Source organism: Lampetra planeri, chromosome 38 (genome assembly GCF_965212315.1).
Source record: "Lampetra planeri chromosome 38, kcLamPlan1.2.h2, whole genome shotgun sequence".
In the NCBI taxonomy this organism is placed as follows: Eukaryota; Metazoa; Chordata; class Hyperoartia; order Petromyzontiformes; family Petromyzontidae; genus Lampetra; species Lampetra planeri.
This window is the reverse complement of record NC_136144.1, coordinates 3,859,831-3,887,068: the sequence shown is the minus strand read 5'-3', so window position 1 is coordinate 3,887,068 and position 27,238 is coordinate 3,859,831. Positions and strand designations below refer to the sequence as shown.

At 49.2% G+C, this 27,238-nt stretch overlaps 14 non-coding genes across 14 annotated transcripts; 10 read left to right on the top strand and 4 right to left on the bottom strand.

Annotated features, from left to right (window-relative positions):
- The first annotated feature begins 289 nt into the window (after positions 1-289).
- TRNAW-CCA (transfer RNA tryptophan (anticodon CCA)) lies at positions 290-361 on the top strand. Its single transcript has one exon. It is a non-coding gene; the product is annotated as a tRNA-Trp (tRNA).
- Positions 362-1,648: 1,287 nt separating this feature from the next.
- Positions 1,649-1,720, top strand: TRNAW-CCA (transfer RNA tryptophan (anticodon CCA)). The gene has a single exon. It is a non-coding gene; the product is annotated as a tRNA-Trp (tRNA).
- Positions 1,721-3,124: 1,404 nt separating this feature from the next.
- TRNAW-CCA (transfer RNA tryptophan (anticodon CCA)) lies at positions 3,125-3,196 on the top strand. The gene has a single exon. It is a non-coding gene; the product is annotated as a tRNA-Trp (tRNA).
- Positions 3,197-4,168: 972 nt separating this feature from the next.
- On the top strand, positions 4,169-4,240 carry TRNAW-CCA (transfer RNA tryptophan (anticodon CCA)). The gene has a single exon. It is a non-coding gene; the product is annotated as a tRNA-Trp (tRNA).
- A 1,055-nt stretch (positions 4,241-5,295) lies between these two features.
- Positions 5,296-5,367, top strand: TRNAW-CCA (transfer RNA tryptophan (anticodon CCA)). Its single transcript has one exon. It is a non-coding gene; the product is annotated as a tRNA-Trp (tRNA).
- A 975-nt stretch (positions 5,368-6,342) lies between these two features.
- On the top strand, positions 6,343-6,414 carry TRNAW-CCA (transfer RNA tryptophan (anticodon CCA)). The gene has a single exon. It is a non-coding gene; the product is annotated as a tRNA-Trp (tRNA).
- Positions 6,415-7,838: 1,424 nt separating this feature from the next.
- Positions 7,839-7,910, top strand: TRNAW-CCA (transfer RNA tryptophan (anticodon CCA)). Its single transcript has one exon. It is a non-coding gene; the product is annotated as a tRNA-Trp (tRNA).
- Positions 7,911-8,856: 946 nt separating this feature from the next.
- Positions 8,857-8,928, top strand: TRNAW-CCA (transfer RNA tryptophan (anticodon CCA)). The gene has a single exon. It is a non-coding gene; the product is annotated as a tRNA-Trp (tRNA).
- Positions 8,929-10,948: 2,020 nt separating this feature from the next.
- On the top strand, positions 10,949-11,020 carry TRNAW-CCA (transfer RNA tryptophan (anticodon CCA)). The gene has a single exon. It is a non-coding gene; the product is annotated as a tRNA-Trp (tRNA).
- A 2,290-nt stretch (positions 11,021-13,310) lies between these two features.
- TRNAW-CCA (transfer RNA tryptophan (anticodon CCA)) lies at positions 13,311-13,382 on the top strand. Its single transcript has one exon. It is a non-coding gene; the product is annotated as a tRNA-Trp (tRNA).
- Positions 13,383-15,170: 1,788 nt separating this feature from the next.
- On the bottom strand, positions 15,171-15,242 carry TRNAW-CCA (transfer RNA tryptophan (anticodon CCA)). Its single transcript has one exon. It is a non-coding gene; the product is annotated as a tRNA-Trp (tRNA).
- A 1,521-nt stretch (positions 15,243-16,763) lies between these two features.
- Positions 16,764-16,835, bottom strand: TRNAW-CCA (transfer RNA tryptophan (anticodon CCA)). The gene has a single exon. It is a non-coding gene; the product is annotated as a tRNA-Trp (tRNA).
- Positions 16,836-18,110: 1,275 nt separating this feature from the next.
- Positions 18,111-18,182, bottom strand: TRNAW-CCA (transfer RNA tryptophan (anticodon CCA)). The gene has a single exon. It is a non-coding gene; the product is annotated as a tRNA-Trp (tRNA).
- A 2,941-nt stretch (positions 18,183-21,123) lies between these two features.
- Positions 21,124-21,195, bottom strand: TRNAW-CCA (transfer RNA tryptophan (anticodon CCA)). Its single transcript has one exon. It is a non-coding gene; the product is annotated as a tRNA-Trp (tRNA).
- Between the last annotated feature and the right edge of the window lie 6,043 nt (positions 21,196-27,238).

Sequence of the window (27,238 nt, the reverse complement as noted above, 5' to 3'; positions counted from 1 at the left end):
TTCTACCCCCCTTATAATGGTTGTGCGAGGCGTACGACATTACAAGGGGTAGCGACCGTTGTTCTAAATTAAATGCCACTTTGGTCAGAGCCGTACGTTTGCTCGTGGGAAAAAAAAGGATATCATCCGACGGTTGGTAAGTAAACACTTTGGTATTTCGTCGGCATCTCATCTGTCCCATAATAAAGTTTCGCGTCAAACTTGGCTCCATGTCTCACAGAGAGAGTGAGAGGTGCTTTGTCGGTCGATAATCAACATCCCTCGTGCTGTGTGCGGCGAATGTCGTGGAGACCTCGTGGCGCAACGGTAGCGCGTCTGACTCCAGATCAGAAGGTTGCGTGTTCAAATCACGTCGAGGTCAGAACGTGTTTTTTGTTCTATTTTACTTTCGTCTCTTCGACCGCTTATGCCACGGTGACTATGCGCGTGAATTTCAGGACAATCGAAATATGTTCCATGACAATTGTTTATCGAATCTGAAAGTCAGGAATCAATCGGTGGAATTCTTGTAAAGAACGCACCGATTGGCACGCGTCAACTACGGCCTACTCTTCCATTCAGCATATGCATCTTGTGACAGGTGAGAGTGTCCACACTTTACTTGAGCGTACTGAATCAGAGAGAGCTGGATCATCATGTACCCTGAAGCATTTACTCTGAACTCCTTCCAGCGCAGCGAGCCAGTGGATTGGGTGCTCCATCCCAGTTTCAGACCAGGATTAAAACTTGGTCAATAATTCATGCTTTGTACATCTATTCATATACATCACCCCACGCCTTGTGTATGTCACGTGGCTTCTGTGTGGCCACCCCCCACTCTGAACGCCTCTCCCCGCCCACTGTGAAAACAGACTCTGCTCCTCGTCCACCTCTCCCCCCTCCCCCCCCCCCCATTTTTCTACGCTTCTCCATCCTTCTCTCATTCCCTATTCTTTCTCACCTCTCTCTTACCTGTCCCGTTCCTTCTGTCCATTCATCATCAACATCCTTGACTCGTCTGACATTACTCTGGTGGTACCACGGCTGCTACAACGTTGCCAGTTAGGGAAAATACTAATTCGAAATGAAATGAGGATTACTCGGAATTAGTTCATCCATCCTTCTCTCATTCCCCATTCTTTCTCACCTCTCTCTTACCTGTCCCGTTCCTTTTGTCTATTCATCATCACAACCTTGACTCGTCTGACATTACTGTGGTGGTACCACGGCTGCCACAACGTTGCCAGTTAGGGAAAATACTAATTCGAAATGAAATGAGGATGACTCGGAATTAGTTCATCCATCCTTCTCTCATTCCCCATTCTTTCTCACCTCTCTCTTACCTGTCCCGTTCCTTTTGTCTATTCATCATTACAACCTTGACTCGTCTGACATTACTGTGGTGGTACCACGGCTGCTACAACGTTGCCAGTTAGGGAAAATACTAATTCGAACTGAAATGAGGATTACTCGGAATTAGTTCATAAAAATTACCTTACGTTTATTCCCAGTCAAGAAAACATCTTCCACTGGTTGGTAAATGGACGGTTTGGTCTTCTGTCGGCACCGCATCTGTCTCAGAGAAGGTTTGTCGTCAAACTTGGCTCCATGTCTCACAGAGAGAGAGAGAGCGGCTCCTTGTCGGGCGATAATCAACATCCCTCATGGGGACCTCGTGGCGCAACGGTAGCGCGTCTGACTCCAGATCAGAAGGTTGCGTGTTCAAACCACGTCGAGGTCAGGGCGTGTTTTTTGTTCGATTTCACGTTCGCCTCTTCGACCACGACTGCCACGTGACCATTCTCGTGAATTTCAGGGCAATCAAAACATTCTAGATTTGAAGCTTTCGTGACTGCAAGGATTCATATTCTTGATACAGCTATCGTGCTGTGGCTGTTCCACCTGAAGACGGAAGCTTGTGTTGCTTCCGAAACGTCGTGATTTTTATGTTATTTTTATTTTACTTTTATAAATTTAAATTTTTTACCTACGAGACTTTACCGAAAAAACCTAAGAATATCAATCAAAACATGTCCCATGACAATGACTGATCGAATTTGAATGTCAGGAATCAATCGGTGGAATTCGATTAAGGAACTGTACGCGTAAACTCCCAAACGGCACGGCCTACTCTTCCACACAGCATATCCATCTTAGAAGAGGTGAGAATACCACACTTTACCTCAGCGTACTGAATCAGAGAGGGCTGGATCATCATTGTGTTCAAATCACGTCGAGGTCAATAATTGGCTTTTTTTACATTCACCACCCTGTCACGCTTCTGTTGCAACTGTCACGGTGGCCGTGCCAGTGAACTTGAGGACAATCGAAAAGTATATTTACCTTATTATCTTTATTCTGAAAGTGAGGAAACGGCCGTCGATTCCGGTGAAATTTTTCGTAAACGAACGCTCCGACTGACAAAGTGTGAATGTCCACACTTTGTCCCACCGCACTCAATCTGATGAGACTGGATCATCAATTCCTCTGAACTCTACCAAGTGCAGCGAGGTAGGAGCTGGTTGCTCCACCCCAGATGTGGCAACAGGATTCCAGCTTCGGTCAGAATTTGTGCTTCGTGTAGAAATAGAAGTCAAACGAAGCCTCCGGTAAACCACGTGCCTTCTCTGTGGCTGCCCCCACTCTGAACCCCTCCCCTCTCCCCGCCCACTGTGAAAACAGACTCCGCTCATCGAACTCCTCCGTGCAGCAGCAGCAGCAGTGTCGAGGCGCTGCTGCCGCTGCTACTTCCTCCTCCCTCTCCTCCTCTCATTAGACGCATTCTCCATCCTTCTGATCTCATTCCCCACCCGCTCTCCTCTCCCATTCCTCGTCTTGTATCCATTCATCACATCCTTGATTCTACCCCCCTTACAATGGTTGCGCGAGGCGTACAACATTACAAGGGGGAGCGACCATTGTTCTAAATTAAATGCCACTTTGGTCAGAGCCGTACATTTGCTCGTGGGAAAAAAAGGATATCATCCGACGGTTGGTAAGTAAACACTTTGGTATTTCGTCGGCATCTCATCTGTCCCAAAATAAAGTTTTGCGTCATACTTGACTCCATGTCCCACAGAGAGAGAGAGGTTTTTGTCGGTCGATAATCAACATCTGCCGTGCTGTGTGCAGTGTTTGATGTGGGGATCTCGTGGCGCAACGGTAGCGCGTCTGACTCCAGATCAGAAGGTTGCGTGTTCAAACCACGTCGAGGTCAGAATGTGCTTTTTGTTCTATTTTACTTTCACCTCTACTATCGCTAATATCACGGTGACCATGCTCGTGAATTTCAGGACAATCAAAATATATTCCATTACAATGGTTTATCGATTGGCACGCACGAACTCCCAAAACGTATGGCCTACCCTTCTACACAAAATATGAGGTGTGATAACCGACGCTTTACCTCAGCATAATGAATTCGCGAGGGCTGGATCATCAATGACAGTGATGGCTTGACTCTGAACTCTATCCACTGCAGCGATGCAGAAATTGGGTGCTCCACCCCAGATTTGAGACCAGGATTCAAACTTGGTCCAGAATTCGTGCTTTGTAGATATATTCATATCCATCACCACACGCCGTCTGTATGTCACGTGGCTTCTGTGTGCCCACCCCCAGTCTGAACCCCTCGTCTCTCATCTACATATCTGTATCTCTCTATCGAGATAAAACCAGACCTCCCGTAAACCACGTGGCTTCTGTTTGTCCATTCCCACTATGAACCCCTCCCCTCTCCCCGCCCACTGTGAAAACAGACGCAGCTCCTCCTCCATACAGCAGCAGCGTCAAGGCGATGATTCTGCCTCTTCCTCCCGATCCTCCTCTCTATCCCTTTGCTCCCATTTCTCCGCTCTTTCTCCATTTCTTAGTCATCATCACATCATTGACTCTTCTCCCCTGCCCGTGCTGGCGCCACGGGCACAATGTTGCTAGTTGGGGGCAATAATTATTCCAAATTAAATGAGGATTCGTTCAATTAGTTTATGAAGATAAATTACATTACATTTGTTCCCAGTCAAAAAAACATCTTCCAGTGGTTGGTAAATGAAGGGGTTTGTCTTTTGTCGGCGCCGCATCTGTCTCAGAGGAAGTTTCTTGTCAAACTTGGCTCCATGTTTAACAGAGAGAGGCTCCTTGTCGGTCGATAATCAACATGCCTCGTGCTGTGTGCGGGGGACGTTGTGGAGACCTCGTGGCGCAACGGTAGCGCGTCTGACTCCAGATCAGAAGGTTGCGTGTTCAAATCACGTCGAGGTCAGGAACTTGCTGAATTGCGTTTTGACATTTGCCTCCCTGCTTCTCTCCTGTTGCTTCTGCCATTGATGCTTTGCCAGTGAACTTCAGGAAAATTTATATATTTTAATTATCATGTTTTTTTATTAATCACTTTCAGTTTTCATTTCATCTATTTGGTACAGCCCTATGAGCCATTCGGCTCTTGAATCGGGTGCAACCGCAACAAACATCTTAAAGTGACTATGCGCAAACAGAAAAATTTAGGAAAAACAGCAAAAATCATCCAGAAAAAAAGCACCGTACACCAACGCTTATCGACTCTGAAAGGTAGGAATGATCATCAGTTCTGGTGCAAATTTCATGACGAATGCATCGATTGGCACGCGCAGACGTACACACTCAACGGCGGCAGCCCTCGGTCGCCACGTGGTACATTTGCCCTCGTTTCTCAGTTCAAGGTTGTTTCCTGTTCACTCATTCATTTGCCAAGCCACTCAGTAACTCACCCACCGACTTACCCATTCAATCCCCCACTCACTTATCCGCCCACCTACTCACTCACTAACTCACCCACCCACTCACACATTCTCCATTTTATCTACTAATTCACCCACGCATTTACTGATTAATTTGCCAAGTCACTCAGTAACTCACTCACCCACTGACTTACCCACTAAAGCGTGTACTCATCCACTCCCTAATTCAGCCACCCAGTGACTCGGTCACTAACCTTGACGGACTGAAAAATGTGTCCGGGTTTGGTGACCAGTGGAAAAAGTGGCAACCCATCGACTCGTTCACTCACCCACCCACGCACGCATTCACTCATTAATTATTTGATCTCTTTGCCAAATCACTCACCCACCAACTCACCCACCATCCAGCTATTCACCCACTCATTCAGCCACCCACTCACCCACTCACTCGTCCACCCATCTTCTCACTCACATAGGCTGACTGGGTTTGGCCGATCGTGGAAAAGTTGGCGATTGTCGGCATTGCCCGATTGTGTAATCAATAGTCGACATCCACCTTGTTGTTTATATTTAGCGCGTCAGGCCCCTACACTACAGCGGGGACTTCGTGGCGCAACGGTAGCGCGTCTGACTCCAGATCAGAAGGTTGCGTGTTCAAATCACGTCGAGGTCAGAAACTTGCTGAATTGTTTTTTGACATTTGCCTCCCTGCTTCTCTCCTGTTGCTTCTGCCATGGATACTTTGGCAGTGAACTTCAGGAAAATTAATATATTTAAATTATCATATTTTTCATCGACACTCAAAGGAAAGAATGGTCATCAGTTCTGGTGAAAGATTCAGAACGAATACACCAATTGTCACGCGCAGACATACAAACCGCACGGCGGCAGCCCGAGGTCGCAGCGTGGTTGGTTTGCCCTCGTTTCTGAGTTCCAGATTGTCTCCTGTTCACTCATTCATTTGCCAAACCACTCAGGAACTCACTCACCCACCGACTTACCCATTCAATCCCCCACTCGCTTATCCGCCCACCTACTCACTCACTAACTCACCCACCCACTCACACATTCACCCTTTCATACACTTATTCAACCACGCAAATACTGATTAATTTGCCAAGTCACTCAGTAACTCACCCACTGACTTACCCATTCACAATTTTATCTACTAATTCACCCACGCATTTGCTGATTAATTTGCCAAGTCACTCAGTAACTCACTCACCCACTGACTTACCCACTAAAGCGTGTACTCATCCACTCCCTAATTCAGCCACCCAGTGACTCGGTCACTAACCTTGACGGACTGCAAAATGTGTCCGAGTTTGGCGACCAGTGGAAAAGGTTGCAACCCCTGGAATCGTTCACTCATCCGCCCACTCACGCAGTCACTCATTAATTATCTGATCTCTTTCCCAAATCACTCACCCATCAACTCACCCACCATCCAGTCATTCACCCACTCAATCACCCACTCACTCACCCACTCACTCACTCGTCCACCCACCTTTTCAATCACATAGGCTGTCTGGGTTTGGCCGATCGTGGAAAAGTTGGCGATTGTTTGCATCGCCTTATTGCGCAATCAATAGTCGATATCCACCTTGTGTTTATATTTAGCGCGTCAGGCCCCTTACACTATAGAGGGGACCTCGTGGCGCAACGGTAGCGCGTCTGACTCCAGATCAGAAGGTTGCGTGTTCAAATCACGTCGAGGTCAGGACGTGTTTTTTGATAAATTTTACTATCGCTAATGTCATGGTAATCATGCTCGTAAATTTCCGGGGAATCAAAACATGTTCCATGACAATGGTTCATCGAATCTGAAAGTCAGGAATCATTCGGTGGAATTCGTGTAAAGAACGCACCGATTGGCACGCGTAAACTCCCAAACCGCACGGCCTACTCTTCCACACAGCATATCCATCTTAGAAGAGGTGAGCGTACCCATACTTTACCTCAGTGTACTGAATCAGAGAGGGCTGGATCATCATTAACCCTGACGGCGTTACTCTGAACTCCTTCCAGTGCAGCGAGGCAGTTATTGGGTGCTCCACCCCAGTTTCAGACCAGGATTCAAACTTGGTCCAGAATTCGTGCTTTGTAGATATTTTCATTTTAATCACCCCACGCCATCTGTAAGTCGCGTGGCTTCTGTGTGGCGACCCCCAGTCTGACCCCTCGCCTCTCATCTACAGATCTGTATCTCTCTATCGAGATCAAACCAAACCTCGCGTTTACCACGCGGCTTATGTGTGACCACCCCCATTCTGAACCCTTCCCCTCTCCCCACCCACTGTGAAAGCAGACTCCGCTCCTCCGTGCAGCAGCAGCAGCACCGTCAAGATGCTGTTCCTGCAGCCTCTTACTCTCAATTCCCCCCCCCCCTCCATTTTCTCAGCTCCTTCTCCATCCTTCGCCTTTCATTCCCCATTCTTTCTCCCCTCTCTCTTCCCTCTCGCGTTCCTTTTTGTTTTTCCGATGCATCATCACATCCTTGACTCTTCTCACCGTCCCGTGTTGGCGCCACGGCTACAACGTTGATAGCTCGCGGCAATACTCATTCGAAATGAAATGAGGATTTGTTCAGAGTTATTTTACGGATATAAAATTACCTTACGTTTATTCCCAGTGAAAATTTGGCGTCAAACTTGGCTCCATGTCTAACAGAGAGAGAGGTTTTTTGTCGGTCGATAATCAACATCCCTCGTGCTGTGTGCGGTGGACGTCGTGGGGATCTCTCACGCACCATCCAGTTATTCACCCACTCATTCAGACACCCACTCACCCATCCAGTAATTCACCAACTCAATCACCCACTCACCCACTCACGCACCCACCCACTCACCCACTCACCCACCCACCCACCCACTCACCCACCCACCCACTCACCCACTCACCCACCCACTCACCCACCCACTCACCCACCCACTCACCCACCCACTCACCCACCCACTCACCCACCCACTCACCCACTCACCCACTCACCCACACGTCCACCCACCTTCTCACTCACCTTAGCCGACTGGGTTTGGCCGATCGTGGGAAAGTTGGCGATTGTTTGCATCGCCTTATTGCGCAATCAATAGTCGATATCCACCTTGTGTTTATATTTAGCGCGTCAGACCCCTACACTATAGAGGAGACCTCGTGGCGCAACGGTAGCGCGTCTGACTCCAGATCAGAAGGTTGCGTGTTCAAATCACGTCGAGGTCAAGAACTGGATGAAGTGGTTTTTGACATTCGCCTCCCTGCTTCTCTCCTGTTGCTTCTGCCATGGATGATTTAGCTGTTAACTTTAATAAATGTGACATGTATTTAATTATCATGTTTTTTATTGACAAGGGAAGGAATAGTTCCTCAGTTCTGATGCAAATTTCGTAACGAATACACCAATTGTCGCGCGCAGATGTTCAAACCACACGGCGGTAGCCTTAAGTCGCAGCGTGTTACGTTTGCCCTCGTTTCTCAGTTCAAGGTCGGCTTATGTTTACTCATTCATTTGCCAAGCCACTCAGTAACTCACTCACCCACCGACTTACCCGTTCAATCCCCCACTCGCTTATCCGCCTATTCACTCACCCACCCACCCACTCACACATTCACCATTTCATACACTAATTCAACCACGCATATACTGATTAATTTGCCAAGTCACTCAGTAACTCACTCACCCACTGACTTACCCACTTACCCGTTTAGTCATCCACTCCCTAATTCAGCCACCCAGTGACTCGGTCACGAACCCTGACTGACTGATGTGTCCGGGTTTTGGTGACCAGTGGAAAAGGTGGAAACCCCTCGACTCGTTCACTCACCCACCCACTCAAGCATTCACTCATTAATTATTTGATCTCTTTGCCAAATCACTCACCCACCAACTCACCCACCCATCCAGTCAATCACCCACTCATTCAGCCACCCACTCACCCACCCATCCAGTCAATCACCCACTCATTCAGCCACCCACTCATCCCCCACTCAATCACCCACTCACTCGCCCACTCACCCGTCCACCCATCTTCTCACTCACATAGGCTGACTGGGTTTGGTCGATAGTGGAAAAGTTGGCGATTGTCGGCATCCCCCGATTGCGCAATCAATAGTCAATATTCACCTTGTTGTTCATATTTAGCGCGTCAGGCCCTGACACTAAAGAGGGGACTTCGTAGCGCAACGGTAGCGCGTCTGACTCCAGATCAGAAGGTTGCGTGTTCAAATCACGTCGAGGTCAGGAACTGGAAGAAGTGTTTTTTGACATTCGCCTCCCTGCTTCTCCCCTGTTGCGTCTGTCATGGATACTTTGCCGGTGAACTTCAAGAAATGTGGTTCATTTATTTAATTATCATGTTTTTTTATATCGACAATGAAGGGAAGGAATGGTCATCAGTTCTGGTGCAAATTTCATGACGAATGCATCGATTGGCACGCGCAGATGTACAAACTCCACGGCGGCAGGCCAAGGTCGCCACTTGGTACGTTTGCCCTCGTATCTGAGTTAATTGTTTTTTTCCTGTTCACTCATTCATTTGCCAAGCCACTCAGTAACTCACCCAATGACTTACCCATTCACCATTTTATCTACTAATTCACCCACGCATTTACTGATTAATTTGCCAAGTCACTCAGTAACTCACTCACCCACGGACTTACCCACTAAAGCGTGTACTCATCCACTCCCTAATTCAGCCACCCAGTGACTCGGTCACTCACCTTGACGGACTGAAATTTGTGTCCGAGTTTGGCGACCAGTGGAAAAGGTGGCAACCCATCGACTCGTGCACTCACCCACCCACTCAAGCATTCACTCATTAATTATCTGATCTTTTTGCCAAATCACTCACCCACCAACTCACCCACCATCCAGTTATTCACCCACTCATTCAGCCACCCACTTACCCATCCAGTAATTCACCAACTCAATCACATACTCACTCACCCACCCACCCACCCACTCACCCACCAACCCACACACCCACTCACCCACTCACCCACCCACCCACCCACTCACCCACCCACCCACTCACCCACCCACCCACTCACCCACCCACTCACCCACACACTCACCCACCCACTCACACGTCCACCCACCTTTTCACTTACATAGGCTGACTGGGTTTGGCCGATCGTGTACAAGTTGGCGATTGTCGGTATCGCCCTATTGCGCCAATTAATCGTCGATATCCACCTTGTCGTTCATATTTAGCGCGTCAGGCCCCTACACTGTAAGGGGGTTTCGTGGCGCAACGGTAGCGCGTCTGACTCCAGACCAGAAGGTTGCGGGTGCAAATCACGTCGTTGGCAGGAACTGGCTAAAGAGTGTTCTGACATTCGCATCTCTGATATTTTCTTGTTGCTACTGCCATGGATACTTTGCCATTGAACTTCAGGAAGCTGAATATATTTTATTTATCATGTTTTTTTATCGACACTGAAGGGAAGGAATGGTTATCAGTACTGGTGCAAATTTCGGAACGAATACACCAATTGTCACGTGCAGACGTTTAAACCGCACAGAGGCAGCCCTAAGTCGCAGCGTGTTACGTTTGCCCTCGTTTCTCAGTTCAAGGTCGGTTCCTGTTCACTCATTCATTTGCCAAGCCACTCAGTAACTCATTCACCCACCGACTTACCCATTCAATCCCCCACTCGCTTATCCGCCTATTCACTCACCCACCCACCCACTCACACATTCACCATTTCATACACTAATTCACCCACGCATATACTGATTAATTTGCCAAGTCACTCAGTAACTCACTCACCCAGTGACTTACCCACTTACCCGTTTAGTCATCCACTCCCTAATTCAGCCACCCAGTGACTCGGTCACGAACCCTGACTGACTGATGTGTCCGGGTTTTGGTGACCAGTGGAAAAGGTGGAAACCCCTCGACTCGTTCACTCACCCACCCACTCAAGCATTCACTCATTAATTATTTGATCTCTTTGCCAAATCACTCACCCACCAACTCACCCACCCATCCAGTCAATCACCCACTCATTCAGCCACCCACTCACCCACCCATCCAGTCAATCACCCACTCATTCAGCCACCCACTCACCCCCCACTCAATCACCCACTCACTCGCCCACTCACCCGTCCACCCATCTTCTCACTCACATAGGCTGGACTGGGTTTGGTCGATAGTGGAAAAGTTGGCGATTGTCGGCATCCCCCGATTGCGCAATCAATAGTCAATATTCACCTTGTTGTTCATATTTAGCGCGTCAGGCCCTGACACTACAGAGGGGACTTCGTGGCGCAACGGTAGCGCGTCTGACTCCAGATCAGAAGTTTGCGTGTTCAAATCACGTCGAGGTCAGGAACTGGAAGAAGTGTTTTTTGACATTCGCCTCCCTGCTTCTCCCCTGTTGCGTCTGTCATGGATACTTTGCTTCTCCCCTGTTGCGTCTGTCATGGATACTTTGCCGGTGAACTTCAAGAAATGTGGTTCATTTATTTAATTATCATGTTTTTTTATATCGACAATGAAGGGAAGGAATGGTCATCAGTTCTGGTGCAAATTTCATGACGAATGCATCGATTGGCACGCGCAGATGTACAAACTCCACGGCGGCAGGCCAAGGTCGCCACGTGGTACGTTTGCCCTCGTATCTGAGTTAATTGTTTTTTTCCTGTTCACTCATTCATTTGCCAAGCCACTCAGTAACTCACCCAATGACTTACCCATTCACCATGTTATCTACTAATTCACCCACGCATTTACTGATTAATTTGCCAAGTCACTCAGTAACTCACTCACCCACGGACTTACCCACTAAATCGTGTACTCATCCACTCCCTAATTCAGCCACCCAGTGACTCGGTCACTCACCTTGACGGACTGAAATATGTGTCCGAGTTTGGCGACCAGTTGAAAAGGTGGCAACCCCTCGACTCGCTCACTCACCCACCCACTCAAGCATTCACTCATTAATTATCTGATCTACTTGCCAAGTCACTCACCCACCAACTCACCCACCATCCAGTCATTCACCCACTCATTCAGCCACCCACCCACCCATACAGTAATTCACCAACTCAATCACCCACTCCCGCATCCACCCACTCACGCATCCACCCACTCATGCATCCACCAACTCACCCACCCACCCACCCACTCACCCACCAACTCACCCACCCATCCAGTCAATCACCCACTCATTCAGCCACCCACTTCACCCACCCATCCAGTCAATCACCCACTCATTCAGCCACCCACTCACCCCCCACTCAATCACCCACTCACTCGCCCACTCACCCGTCCACCCATCTTCTCACTCACATAGGCTGACTAGGTTTGGTCGATAGTGGAAAAGTTGGCGATTGTCGGCATCGCCCGATTGCGCAATCAATAGTCAATATCCACCTTGTTGTTCATATTTAGCGCGTCAGGCCTTGACACGAAAGACTCCAGATCAGAAGGTTTGCGTGTTCAAATCACGTCGAGGTCAGGAACTGGAAGAAGCGTTTTTTGACATTCGCCTCCCTGCTTCTCTCCTGTTGCTGCTGCCATGGATACTTTGCGAGTGAACTTCAAAAAAAGTAATATATTTAATTATCATGGTTTTTTTTTTACCGACACTGAAAGGAAGGAATGGTCCAAACTACATTCGAAGCTTTCGTGACTGCAGGAATTACTATTTGGTTCTTTCGGTAAAGTCACTGAGAACGAAAGTAAATTAAATAATAGAATACGAGATTTCGATTGCAACACAAGGTGATGGTTGCTTGTGTTGCAATCGAAACGTCGTATTTTATTATGTAATTTAATTTCTCTTTACGTGACTTTACCGAAAGAACCAAAGAGAAAGAATGGTCATCAGTTCTGGTGCAAATTTCTTAACGAATTCACCAATTGTCACGCTCAGCCGTTCAAACCGCATAGAGGCAGCCCTAAGTCGCAGAGTGTTACGTTTGCCCTCGTTTTTCAGTTCATGGTTGGTTCCTGTTTACTCATTCATTTGCCAAGCCACTCAGTAACTCTCCCACCGACTTACCCATTCAATCCCCCACTCACTTATCCGCCCACCTACTCACTCACTAACTCACCCACACACTCACCATTGTATCTACTAATTCACCCACGCATTTAGTGATTAATTTGCCAAATCACTCAGTAACTCACTCACCCACTGACGTATCCACTAACCCGCTTACTCATCCACTCCCTAATTCAGCCACCCAGTGACTCGGTCACTAACCTTGGCTGACTGAAAAATGTGTCCGGGTTTGGTGACCAGTGGAAAACGTTGCAACTCCTCAACTAATTCACTCTCTCACGCATTCGCTCATGAATTATTTAATCTCTTTGCCAAACCACGCACCCACCAACTCACCCACCTATCCAGTCACTCACCCACTCATTCAGCCACACACTCACCCACCCATCTAGTAATTCACCCACTCAATCACCCACTCACCCACCCACCCACCCACTCACTCACTCACCCACTCACACGTCCACCCACATTTTCACTTACATAGGCTGAATGGGTTTGGCCGATCGTAGAAAAGTTGGCGATTGTCGGCATCGCCCGATTGTGCAATCAATAGTCGATATCCACCTTGTTGTTTATATTTAGCGCCTCAGGCCCCTAAACTCCAGAGGGGACTTCGTGGCGCAACGGTAGCGCGTCTGACTCCAGATCAGAAGGTTGCGTGTTCAAATCACGTCGAGGTCAGGAACTGCGTGAAGTGCTTTTTGGCATTCGCCTCCAAGGTGAATGGTTTCTTGTGTTGCAATCGAAACGTCGTATTTAATTATTGTTTTATTTATTTTCTTTCTGCGTGTCTTTACCGAAAGAACCAATGAGAAGGAATGATGATTAGTTCTGGTGAAAATGTCGTAACGAATACACCAATCGTCACGCGCAGACGTTCAAACCGCACGGAGGCAGCCCGAAGTCGTAGCGTGTTACGTTTGCCCTCGTTTCTCAGTTCAAGGTTGGTTCCTGTTCACTCATTCATTTGTCAAGCCACTCAGTAACTCACCCACCGACATACCCATTCAAACCCTCACTGACTTATCCGCCCACCGACTCACTCATTCACCCACTCATTCACCCACACACCCATTCACGAACCCACAAACTCACCGACGCATCCATCCAGTCATTCATCCACTCAATCAATCACTCACCCACTCACCTTGGCACCCATCCAGTAATTCATCCACTCAATCACTCACCCACTCGCTCACCTTGGCACCCATCCAGTAATTCATCCACTCAATCACTCACCCACTCACTCACCTTGGCACCCATCCAGTAATTCATCCACTCAATCAATCACTCACCCACTCACCTTGGCACCCATCCAGTCATTCATCCACTCAATCACTCACCCACTCACTCACCTTGGCACCCATCCAGAAATTCATCCACTCAATCACTCACCCACTCGCTCACCTTGGCACCCATCCAGTCATTCATCCACTCAATCAATCACTCACCCACTCACCTTGGCACCCATCCAGTCATTCATCCACTCAATCAATCACCCACTCACTCACCTTGACACCCATCCAGTCATTCATCCACTCAATCACTCTCCCACTCACTCACCTTGGCACTCATCCAGTAATTCATCCACTCAATCACTCACCCACTCACTCACCTTGACACCCATCCAGTCATCCATCCACTCAAACACTCACCCACTCACTCACCTTGGTACCCATCCAGTCATTCATCCACTCAATCACTCACCCACTCACTCACCTTGACACCCATCCAGTCATCCATCCACTCAAGCACTCATCCACTCACTCACCTTGGCACTCATCCACTCATCCATCCACTCAATCACTCACCCACTCACTCACCTTGGCACCCATCCAGTCATTCATCCACTCAATCACTCACCCACTCACCTACCCTGAGTTCAAAGTAAAGCCGGGGAGGGGCTCAGAGCGGGTGGTCACACAGAAGCCACGTGGTTTACGGGAGGTTTGGTTTGATCTCGATAGAGAGATACAGATCTGTAGATGAGAGTCGAGGGGTTCAGACTGGGGGGTGGGCACACAGAAGCCACGTGACATACAGAAGGCGTGGGTGATGTACCGTATGTGAAAAGATGTACAATGCACGAATTCTGGACCAAGTTTGAATCCTGGTTTTAAATCTGGGGTGGAGCAGCCAATAAACTGGTTCTATGCACTGGATAGAGTTCAGAGTAAAGCCAGCAGTGTAATTGATGATCCAGCTGTCTCTGATTCAGTACGCTGAGGTAAAGTGGAGGTTCTCCTACCTCTTCCAAGATGTATATGTTGTGTGGAAGAGTAGGCCATGCGGGTTGGGAGTGCCAATCGCTGCGTTCCTTAGGCGAATTCCACCGACCGCTTCCTGATCTTCAGATTCGATAAACCATTGTCATGGAACATATATCGATTGTGCTGAAATTCACGAGCATGGTAACAAAGGCATTGGCGATAGTAAAGGCGAATGTAAAATAGAACAAAAAACACGTCCTGACCTCGACGTGACTTGAACACACACCCTTCAGATCTGGAGTCAGACGCGCTACCGTTGCGCCACGAAGTCCCCTCTATAGAGTAGGGGCCTGACGCGCTAAATATAAACAGCAAGGTGGATGTTGATTACACAATCGGGCGATGCCAACAATTGCCAACTTTTCCACGATCGGCCCAACCCAGTCAGCCTCTGTGAGTGAGAAGGTGGGTGGATGTGTAATTGGGTGAGTGAATAGGTGGGTAAGTGGGTGAATTCCTGGACGGGTGGTTGAGTGGGTGGGTGAATGAGTGGGTGATTGATTGGGTGGGTGAGTGGGTGGGTGGGTGAGTGGGTGGGTGGGTGGGTGAGTGGGTGGGTGGGTGGGTGAGTGGGTGGGTGGGTGAGTGGGTGGGTGAGTGGGTGAGTGGATGGGTGGGTGAGTGGGTGGCTGAATAAGTGGGTGAATGACTGGATGGGTGGGTGAGTGGGTGGCTGAATGAGTGGGTTAATGACTGGATGGGTGGGTGATTTGGTGGGTGAGTGATTTGGCAAAGAGATCAGATAATTCATAAGTGACTGCGTGAGTGGGTGGGTGAGTGAACGAGTCCAGGGGTTGCAACCTTTTCCACTGGTCACCAAACCCGGACACATTTTTCAGTCAGTCAGGGTTCGTGACCGAGTCACTGGGTGGCTGAATAAGGGAGTGGATGAGTAAGCGCTTTCGCGGGTAAGTCAGTGGGTGAGTGAGTTACCGAGTGACTTGGCAAATTAATCAGTAAATGCGTGGGTGAATTAGTAGATAAAATGGAGAATGTGTGAGTGGGTGGGTGAGTTAGTGAGTAGGTGGGCGGATAAGTGAGTGGGAGATTGAATGGGTAAGTCAGTGGGTGAGTGGCTTGGCAAATGAATGAGTAAACAGGAAACAACCTTGAACTGAGAAACCAGGTCAAATGTACCACGTGGCGACCTCGGGCTGCCGCCGTGGAGTTTGTATGTCTGCGCGTGCCAATCGATGCATTCGTCACGAAATTTCCACCAGAACTGATGACCATTCCTCCTACCCTTCAGAGTCGATAAGCGTTGGTGTACGGTGCTTTTTTCTGGAACATTTTTGCAGTTTTTTCCTGGATTTTTCTGTTTGCGCATAGTCACTTTAAGATGTTTTCTTGTTCAGGTTTTTGTTTTTTGTTTGTTGCGGTTGCACCCGTTTCAAGAGCCGAATGGCTCACAGGGCTATACCTAAACACGTTCCTTCGGAGTGGGCAGGTAGGAACTTGGTTGGGCAGCGCATTCGTGCGATCCGTGTCACGCGGCGCAAGCTGCGTGGGGCGGCGCGTTACGTGGTGCTGAGCCCGCCCGAAGCGCTCTATGAAATACAAATCGAGGGCGTGGCTATGCACGACAGACAGACAAATAATCCCTGGTGGGCAGTTTGGAACTGTTGTTCCTACCTGTATAAATGAAATTAAAACTGAAACTGATGAAACAAAAAGTGTCGATAAAAACCATGATAATTAAAATATATTCATTTTCCTGAAGTTTACTGCCAAAGTATCCATGGCAGAAACAACAGGAGAAAGGCAAATGTCAAAAAGTAATTAAGCAAGTTCCTGACCTCGACGTGATTTTAACACGCAACCTTCTGATCTGGAGTCAGACGCGCTACCGTTGCGCCACGAGGTCCCCATGACGACCACCGCACACAGCACGAGGGATGTTGAGTATCGACCGACAAGGAACCTCTCTCTCTCTGTGAGACATGGAGCCAAGTTTGACGCGAAACTTTCTCTGAAACAGATGCGGTGCCGACAGACGACAAAACCCTTCCTTTACCAACCAGGAGAAGATGTTTTCTTGACCGGAAACAATGTAAGGTCATTTATTTTAATAAACTAACTGAACAAACCCTCATTTAATTTATAATAATTATTGCCCCTAACTCGCAACGTTGTACCCATGACGCCAAAACGGGCCAGGGGAGAAGGGTCAAGGATGTGATGATGACTGGCAAGATCAAAATGAACGGGAGAGGGAAGAGAGGGGAGAAATAATGTGGAGTGAGAGGAGAACGATGGAGAAGGAGCAGAGAAATGGGAGCAAAGGGAGAGAGAGGAGAATCGGGAGGAAGAGGCAGAATCATTGCCTTGACGCTGCTGCTGCTGCTGTATGGAGGAGGAGCTGAGTCTGTTTCCACAGTGGGCGGGGAGAGCGGAGGGTTTCAGAGTGGGGGCAGCCACACAGAAAGCCACGTGGTTTAACGGAGGCTTCGTTTGACTTCTATTTCTACACGAAGCACAAATTCTGACCGAAGCTGGAATCCTGTTGCCACATCAGGGGTGGAGCAACCAGCTCCTACCTCGCTGCACTTGGTAGAGTTCAGAGTAAAGCAGGGGAGGGGTTCAGAGCGGGTGGCCACACAGAAGCCACGTGGTTTACGGGAGGTTTGGTTCGATCTCGATAGAGAGATGCAGATCTGTATATGAGAGGCGAGGGGTTCAGACTGGGGGTCGCCACACAGAAGCCACGTGACATACACAAGGCGTGGGGTGATGTATATGAATAGATGTACAAAGCACGAACTCTGGACCTAGTTTGAATCCGGGTATTAAATCTGGGGTGGAGCACTCAATAACTGCCTCGTTTCACTGGATAGAGTTTAGAGTAAAAATCCAGCAGTGTAATTGACGATCCAGCCCTCTCTGATTCAGTACGCTGAAGTAAGTGAAGGTTCTCCCACCTCTTCCAAGACGTATATGCTGTGTGAAAGAGTAGGCCATGCGGGTTGGGAGTGCCAATTGCTGCGTTCCTTAGGCGAATTCCACCGACCGCTTCCTGATCTTCAGATTCGATGAACCATTGTCATGGAACATATATCGATTGTCCTGAAATTCACGGGCATGGTAACAAAGACATTAGCGATCGTAGAGGCGAATGTAAAATTGAACAAAAAACACGTTCTGACCTCGACGTGATTTGAACACGCAACCTTCTGATCTGGAGTCAGACGCGCTACTGTTGCGCCACGAAGTCTTCTCTGTAGTTTAGGGGCCTGACGCGCTAAATATAAACAACAAGGTGGATATCGACTATTGATTGCACAATCAGGCGATTCCGACAATTGCCAACTTTTCCACTATCGTCCCAAACGAGTCGGCCTATGTTAGCGAGAAGATGGGTGGACGGGTGAGTGAGTGAGTGAGTGGGTGGGTGAGTAGGTGGGTGAGTGGGTGAGTGAGTGGGTGAGTGGGTGGGTGGGTGAGTGAGTGGGTGGGTGAGTGAATGCCTGGATGGGTGGGTGAGGTGGTGGGTGAGTGATTGGGCAAAGAGATCAGATAATTAATGAGTGAATACGTGAGTGGGTGGGTGAGTGAACGAGTCGAGGGGTTGCCACCTTTTCCACTGGTCACCAAACCCGGACACATTTTTCAGTCAGCCAAGGTTAGTGACCGAGTCACTGGGTGGCTGAATTAAGGAGTGGATGAGTAAGCGCTTTAGTGAGTAAGGCAGTGGGTGAGTGAGTTACTGAGTGACTTGGCAAATTAATCAGTAAATGCGTGGGTGAATTAGTGGATAAAATTTTGTATGTGTGAGTAGGTGGGTGAGTTAGTGAGTGGGTAGGTGGGCGGATACGTGAGTGGGGGATATTCCGCAAATATGTCCGACTGTGAGGGCGGGCACAAGCCGGCGTGAGTAGGTTAAACGTTGAGTTTTATAAGGGCACCACGGGGTGACCAGCCCCTTCCCACCCAGCCCCACCCAGCCCCACCCTCCCCACCCAGCCCCACCCTCCCCACCCAGCCCCACCTTCCCCACCCTCCCCACCCAGCCCCACGCTCCCCACCCCACCCAGCCCCTCCCCACCCAGCCCCACCCTCCCCACCCCACCCAGCCCCTCCCCACCCCACCCAGCCCCTCCCCACCCCACCCAGCCCCTCCCCACCCCACCCAGCCCCTCCCCTCCCCACCCAGCCCCTCCCCGCCCCTCCCCTGTAACCAGGTTGTTCCTCCCAGTATCAGTAATATGCGTGGGTGAATTAGTGTATGTGAAGTATTGGAAATGACGGCAGGAAACTCCTTGACGGGAACACACTTCTTTTATTAAATCTTGACTTGTAACAATACAACGCGTGGCCTCTCTTCTTCACAATGCGCTTCTCTTGACTCTGGATTCTGTGCTGCTGGCTCTCTGTGCCTCGTGTAGACTCCGCGCCTCGGCTACACTCCTCTCTCGCCTCGTGTAGACTCTGCGCCTCTGCTACACTCTCCACTCGCCTCGTGTAGACTTTGCATCTCTCTCTCTGGCTACACCGTATGCATACTCGGCTCGTGTAGACCTTCCTCTCTCTCTGGCTACACCGTATGCATACTCGGCTCGTGTAGACCGTTCTCTCTCTCTGGCTACACACTATACATTACTCAGCTCGTGTAGACCGTTCTCTCTCTCTGGCTACACACTATACATTACTCAGCTCGTGTAGACCGTTCTCTCTCGCTGGCTACACACTATACATTACTCAGCTCGTGTAGACCGTTCTCTCTCGCTGGCTACACACTATACATTACTCAGCTCGTGTAGACCGTTCTCTCTCGCTGGCTACACACTATACCGTACTCTCCTCTACTCTCCATTACTCTCCTCTCCGGGCTCTATCTCTGCACCTTCGTCTTCATTCTTAGATGGTTCCACTTCTGCCCCCTGCTCCTCTGTGCATCACCTTATATACCCCTTCTTCCCGGGAGACGGAGCGGATGCGGACCTCAACGTCGGCACCGCTCTTCTTACCCAATCCCCACGCGCTATCCCTACGATCCGGTTCCGCTCAGCGCGTGTTTCCACTCCCCGACCAATCACACCGCGCTGCTACCCGATCACTCCCTCTGGGCGCGTCACCGGCACACAGCCAATCAGCAGCACTACCCCCACCCGCGCACTGACGCCTGCTCCTCCCCGTCAGCGCGCGTCACCACACACACACCCGTACATACGCGCTGGCACACGACATATACACCCAGCGCGTATCACCACTACATATGTGTAGTAAGGTTCCCGGAGACTTGACAACGTAGTTGGAGGCACACGCTTCTTTATTAACACCAGCAAGTAACAGGCAAACTTACAGTACTCGAAGGGGTATCGGCCCCTTCACCCGTCTACGCTACGAAACACAACAGCCTGACTCACAGCTAGCTTACAGCTAGGTTACGGCACCCCGAATACCCAGTCCGGCTCTTAGAAGAGCGTCGATTCTGGGCTCTTGGGGCCACACCGCTGGCTTGCCTGGTCGGCCCTTAAAAGGGCAGCGATCCCAGGGAGTTCCTGGGCCTGTCTAGCTGGTCTTCTTTCTTCACTGGTTACAGCTTAACACTAGACCCCGAGCCGTCCGGCTCGCCGCCTTAAATAGCCATCCCCCCTTGAGGGGCGGGGCTGTGGGGGATCCCAGCTCCGCAATAGCCCCCCAGGATAACAACGCGGACGTCGCAGTAAACACCTTCTTCGCGTACCGATGTAGCCACGCCCATTGTGTTTGTTTGCCATCCGCGGCAAGTCTAAATCCGGCCGTCTACAACGGCTCTACATATGAAAGGGTGAATGTGTGAGTGGGTGGGTGGGTGAGTGAGTGATTAGGTGGGCGAATAAGCGAGTGGGGGATTGAATGGGTAAGTCGGTGGGTGAGTTAGTTGCTGAGTGGCTAGGCAAATGAATGAGTGAACAGGAAACAACCTTGAACTCAGAAACGAGGGTAAACGTACCACGCTGCAACCTAGGGCTTGCCGCCGTGCGGTTTGTATGTCTGCGCGTGACAATCGGTTTCACCAGAACTGATGACCATTTCTTCCTTTCCGCGTCGATAAAATAAACAAGAGAATTACATATATTAATTTTCCTTAAGTTCACTGGCAACGTATCCATGGCAGAAGCAACAGGAGGAAAGCAGGGAGGCAAATGTCAAAAAACACTTCAACCAGTTGCTGACCTCGACGTGATTTGAACACGCAACCTTCTGATCTGGAGTCAGACACGCTACCGTTGCGCCACGAAGTCCCCTCTGCAGTTTGGGGGCCTGACGCGCCAACTTTTCCACTATCGGCAAACCCAGTCAGCCGATGTGAGTGAGAAGATGGATGGACGTGTGAGTGGGTGAGTGGATGGGTGAGTGGGGGTGGGTGAGTGGGTGGATGAGTGGGTGGGTGAGTGGGTGGGTGAGTGGGTGGGTGAGAAGGTGGGTGGGAAGGTGGGCGGGTGAATTACGGGATGGGTGGGTGAGTTGGGGGTTAGTGATTTGGCAAAGAGATAAAATAATTAATGAGTGAATGCTTGAGTGGGTGGGTGAGTGAACGAGTCGAGGGGTTGCCACCTTTTCCACTGGTCACCAAACCCGGACACATTTTTCAGTCAGTCAAGGTTCGTGACCGAGTCACTGGGTGGCTGAATTAGGGAGTGGATGAGTAAGCGGGTTAGTGCGTAAGTCAGTGGGTGAGTGAGTTACTGCGTGACTTGGCAAATTAATCAGTAAATGCGTGGTTGAATCTATATATATAAAATCGCGAATCTGTCTGTGTGTGTGTGTGTCGCCGGACCATACGCACTTTCATTGGACGGCGGTTGCCCCTGGCAACGGGTAGCGACGCCTTCGCCGCTTTCATTGGACGGCGGTTGCCCCTGGCAACGGGTAGCGACGCCTTCGCCGCGGGCTGCAGTTTCATTGGACGGCGGTTGCCCCTGGCAACGGGTAGCCACGCCTTCGCCGCTTTCATTGGACGGCGGTTGCCCCTGGCAACGGGTAGCGACGCCTTCGGCGCGGGGTGGACGCCATTTTTAATTTAACTTAAAAATAGGCGCACGCATTAACACGCCACTCTGACGTTAATTCATCAAAGTTTCACGACCGGGTGGCCTATTTAGGCGAGGCCGGAGGCTCTGCACGGTACTACGCCTCGACACCCAGCACGCGACTGTCAGGTAAATGCATAAAAGTTTCACGTCCTCTTCACTCCCCCCCCCACCACAAAATCTTATGAAATCTTTTAAACATTACATAGCAATGACAAAACAACTGTCTCATTACTTTTAAACCCGACGCGCCAAGAATCTATTCTTTAAATGTTGACTGTACAAATAGTCATTAAGCTGGCTGAGCGCACTGCCAGTATATAATGTACACTGTAGCCTGCTTATTAAATTGGCTCAGTGTACTGGCAGTCTATAATGTAGACTGTAGCCTGCTTATGAAGCTGACTGGGTGTACTGCCAGTCTATAATGTAGACTGTTGCCTGGTTCTTAAGTAAAGTTAGTCAATTGGTAACACGTAGGCTTTCGCTAACATTATTCATAAACACCGTTATTGGCTTCAGATCGCCTTATTTATTCATGTGTTGTAACACTCCACCACCCCACACGGCCAATCAGTAAAAAAGTGTCCCCTTTATAAAACTATAATAGTTCACTGCTTTAGCCCACCGGTGTGTTCAAGCGTTAAAACACAACAATTAGCATTTCTGATTAAAAAACAACTCTATCTTTATGTTTAAACCCCACGCGCCCATAATCGATTATTTAAATGTTCACTCTACAAATAGTCATTAAGGTCAGGTAAATGCATCCAACTTTCACGTCCTCTTCACTCCCCCCACAACACAATGTGTGAAATTTATATTATACGGTCGGTACATTATAACATTATAGCGATTACACTGTATTATTGTAGCCCGGGGGGGGGGGTAGGGAACGCCACCCGTACCCAGCGTCATGCCTGCTAGGCAATTTAGGCGACGCCGGAGGCTCTGCGCGGTACTACGCCTCCACACCCCACCCGTGTCAAGCGACGACTTTGTCGTATAAACTCGATATACCCAGCCTTGCCCGGGGGGAAAATACATTTAAAATCTTATGAAAACTTTACAACATTACATAGCAATGACAAAACAACTGTGTAATTACTTTTAAACCCCACGCGCCAAGAATATATTCCTTAAATGTTGACTGTACAAATAGTCATTAAGCTGGGTGAGCGGACTGCCAGTATATAATGTACACTGTAGCCTGCTCATTCAATTGGGTGAGTGCACTGCCAGTCTATTATGTAGACTGTAGCCTGCTTATTAAGCTGCCTGAGTGTACTGACAGTCTATAATGTACACTGTTGCCTGCTTATGAAGCTGAGTGCGTCTACTGCCAGTCTATAATGTTGACTGTAGCCTGGTTCTTAAGTAAAGTTAGTCTATTTGTAACACGTAGCCTTTCGCAAACATTATTCATAGACACCGTTATTGGCTTTAGATCACCTTATTTGTTAATGTGTTGTAACACTCCACCACCCCACACGGCCAATCAGTAAAAAAGTGTCCCCTTGATAAAACAATCATAGTTCACTGCTTTAGCCCACCGGTGTGTTCAAGCGTTAAAACACAACAATTACCATTGATGATTAAAAAACAACTGTATCATTATGTTTAAACCCCACGCACCAATAAGCCATTCTTTAAATGTTCACGTACAAATTGTCATTCAGCTGGCTGAGCGTACTGCCAGTCTATAATGTACACTGTAGCCTGCTTATTAAGCTCGGTGCTTGTACTGCCAGTCTATAATGTAGACTGTAGCCTGGTTAATAAGTTAAGTCACTCATTTTGTAACACGTACGCTTTCGCAACCATTATTCAAAAACAACCTTATTGGCTTTACATCGCCTTCTTTATTAATGTGTTGTAACCCTCCACCACCCCACACGGCCAATCAGTGAAAAAGTGTCCCGTTCATAAATGACTAATAGTTCACTGCTTTAGCCCACCGGTGTGTTCAAGCGTCAAACCACCAAAAATTACCATTTCAGAGTAGGACGTTTCGCTTATGCTGGATGCAATTAGCAGCCAAACGTCCTACTCTACAATTGTCTGTCCGTCTGTGTATGCTCGCTTGCGAGGGATTTGCCGGGAGGCACGTCCCGTGCCCCGCGATGGGAATAGGCATGTCAGTTTTTTTATCCGTCACCTTTAAAGTGCTTTAATTTCAGATTTTGTGATATTCTACTTTCTTTCTAAATTTCACCGCGCCGCTCCGCGCTTCCCATGCCAAAAATTGCGGGATCGATCCCCGCGTCCTTCACAGCCGAATATATTTAAAAAACTTTTCTATTAAGTTCGCTGCCACGCATATTAATAATTTTGAGTCAGAAACTTCACTTTTACGCATTATACTTATTCTTTATTCATGTGCATCACCATCCCAACTCACGCGCCTTTCGTGGGGGAGACGGCTCATGCCAAGTGGCACGCTGGTAGTGAGGGCAACATTTTTTTCCCCCTTAAAAATGCTTTACAAATACACTAAACGCTCACCTAAATACTTCACTGCCTCATGTCCTGCCACATCAACTTCTCCGGAGGGGGGTGCGGCCAACCGTGCGTTTTCTGTACCATGGCTTTGGCCACATTTACCTTCCGGACGTACGGATATCTCAAGGATCCCCAAGCCGGTACACACTCTTTTTCCATGTGTCCGCGATTTTTGTGTTGCGTCGCTCTATAGTTTCCTGTAGCGAACCGGACTTCACCTAAAGCTAATGATCCGAGCCAACCGTTTACACCTTGAGTTGTATGGCCAATGGCAGAGACGTGTTAACACCGCAAGCTGGAAACAGACTGGTCATACCGAAAGGCGTCAGGTCAACGTTTCGTTCGGAACCCCATGAATGGGGGGCACGCAACACTATTTTCACAGCGCCATAGTCGTGTTGCCCCATCGGAAGGGCCCCATTCGAAGGGATCTCCAACACGACTTGAGAGCGCCACAGTCGTGTTGCCTCATTGGTAGGGAACTACAACACGACTCTAAACTACAGTTGGGTTTCCCCATTCGTACGGATTTACAACCCGACTGTCAACCGACAATTAGTGTTGACGCTTTTGCGTTCAGCGCTATTGGTGGTGTTTTCCCACGCACGTGTCAACTTGCTGGAGTTAATTCTAAGTTCCATTCTATTCCATAGAAACCAAGTATCCATGTCTACATCAAGCAAGGGAAAGCGTAAAGCGCAAACCACGACAACTCAACAAGCCAACAAGAAAGCCCGTACAACGACCGACGAAGCAGCCTCCATACCTGCACCAAAGCGCGTTATGACCGAACACCAAAAAAAACTAAAACGTGAACGGGCGGCGTTTATACATGCGACGCAAACGGCAGAAGCGTTGCAACAAAGCCGCCAGAATAAAGCAATTGGCAAGGCGCGCTTGCGCACCCAAGCTACTGCAAAAGAACTTGAAGCCAGACGCCAACGCAACCGAGAGCTCATGTCTTACGCACGTGCCAACGAAACCCCCGAAGAACGTGAGGCGCGACACCTACGCAACCGTGAGGTTACGTCGGACGCACGTGCCGCGGAAACCGAGGAAGAACGCGACGCGCGACGCCAACGCAACCGAGAGCTCATGTCGGACGCACGTGCCGAGGAAACCGACCATGAACGCGATGCGCGACGCCAACGCAACCGAGAGCTCATGTCTTACGCACGTGGCAACGAAACCCCCGAAGAACACGAGGCGCGACGCCACCGCGACCGCGAGGTGACGTCGGACGCACGTGCTAACGAAACCGCTGAAGAACGCGACGCGCGACGCCAGAGCGACCGTGAAGTTACGTCGGCCGCACGTACTAACGAAACCGCTCAAGAACGCGACGCGCGACGCCACAGCGACCGGGAAGTTACGTCGGCCGCACGTTCTAATGAAACCGACGAAGAACGCGAGGCGCGACGCCTCCGCGACCGCGAACTTACGTCGGACGCACGTGCCAACGAAAGCACCCAAGAGCGTGAAGCGTGACGCCGAGTGGATCGCGAGGCAACTGCCGTGGCACGGCAAAATGAAGATGAACGCCAACTCTCAGCACGACGCGCTGACGATGCGCAGCGCAGAGCTGTCCGGGTCTCGACAAACTATTGAGACCTAATTGGCGCGGCATTCGTCTATTCACCCCACGACCCATATGCCGATATGCACGTTCTCCAACTTGGTCTCATGGACAAGCGGTGTGTTCAATGCACTGCTTTAACGTTTGCAGGAGAACCCAAGGGTCTATGTTGTGCAAGTGGCAAGGTCGTATTGCCTGCTTTGCCACAACCCCCTTCGCCGTTGATTCAACTGTTGTACGGGAATGCAGACTTGGATCGGCATTTCCAAAACAATATCCGGCACTTTAATTCTGCATTTCAGATGACCAGCTTTGGTGCAGACGTTAAGGATCAGGGGGGCTTTATGCCAACGTTTCGCATCAAGGGTCAAGTGTGCCATAGAATAGGGTCATTGTTGCCTTTCGGTGATAATAATCCTCAGTTCTTGCAGATTTATTTCTGCGATGGTATCGACACCGCCACCAATGCTCGATTGAGCTTCACAGTTCAGAACGAACGAGATCGGTCCAAGGACCGTGAGGTGGTTGTGATGCTTCAAGACATGCTTAATGACCACAACGAGTTGGTGCGGCAGTTCAAAAACCATCTTGGGAATTTGACTACACCAGGCCAGCGCTTGATCATTCGTGGGGACAAAACACCTGGGGATGAACATCGTGGGCGCTACAATGCACCAACGGCACCCGACGTCGCAGTCATCATCTGTGGAGAAAACGGAAAGAAAAGGGACATTGTGCTTGAGAAATCAAGCGGTGTTCTGGTGCGGATTTCCGAATTTAATCCAACGTATGATCCACTGCAGTACCCCTTGATTTTTTGGAACGGCCATGATGGTTATCACTTTGATATCTATCAAAACGGAGGGCAAAGTGCTAAAAAAGTGTCATGTATGCAATTCTACTGCTACATGCTCATGATTCGCGACGGTACTAAGAACATATTGCTGTACTATCGTGAATTGTTCCATCAGTTCGTAGTCGACATGTACGCCAAAATTGAATCTGAACGATTGGACTTTATCCGTTACAACCAAACAAAATTGCGCAGTGAATCTTACTTCCATTTGTGTGACGCGATGAATCAGGCAGACGCGGATCCTACTCAAATTGGGAGACGTGTCGTCTTGCCTGCTACGTTCACTGGTAGCCCCAGACACATGCACAAATACGCTCAAG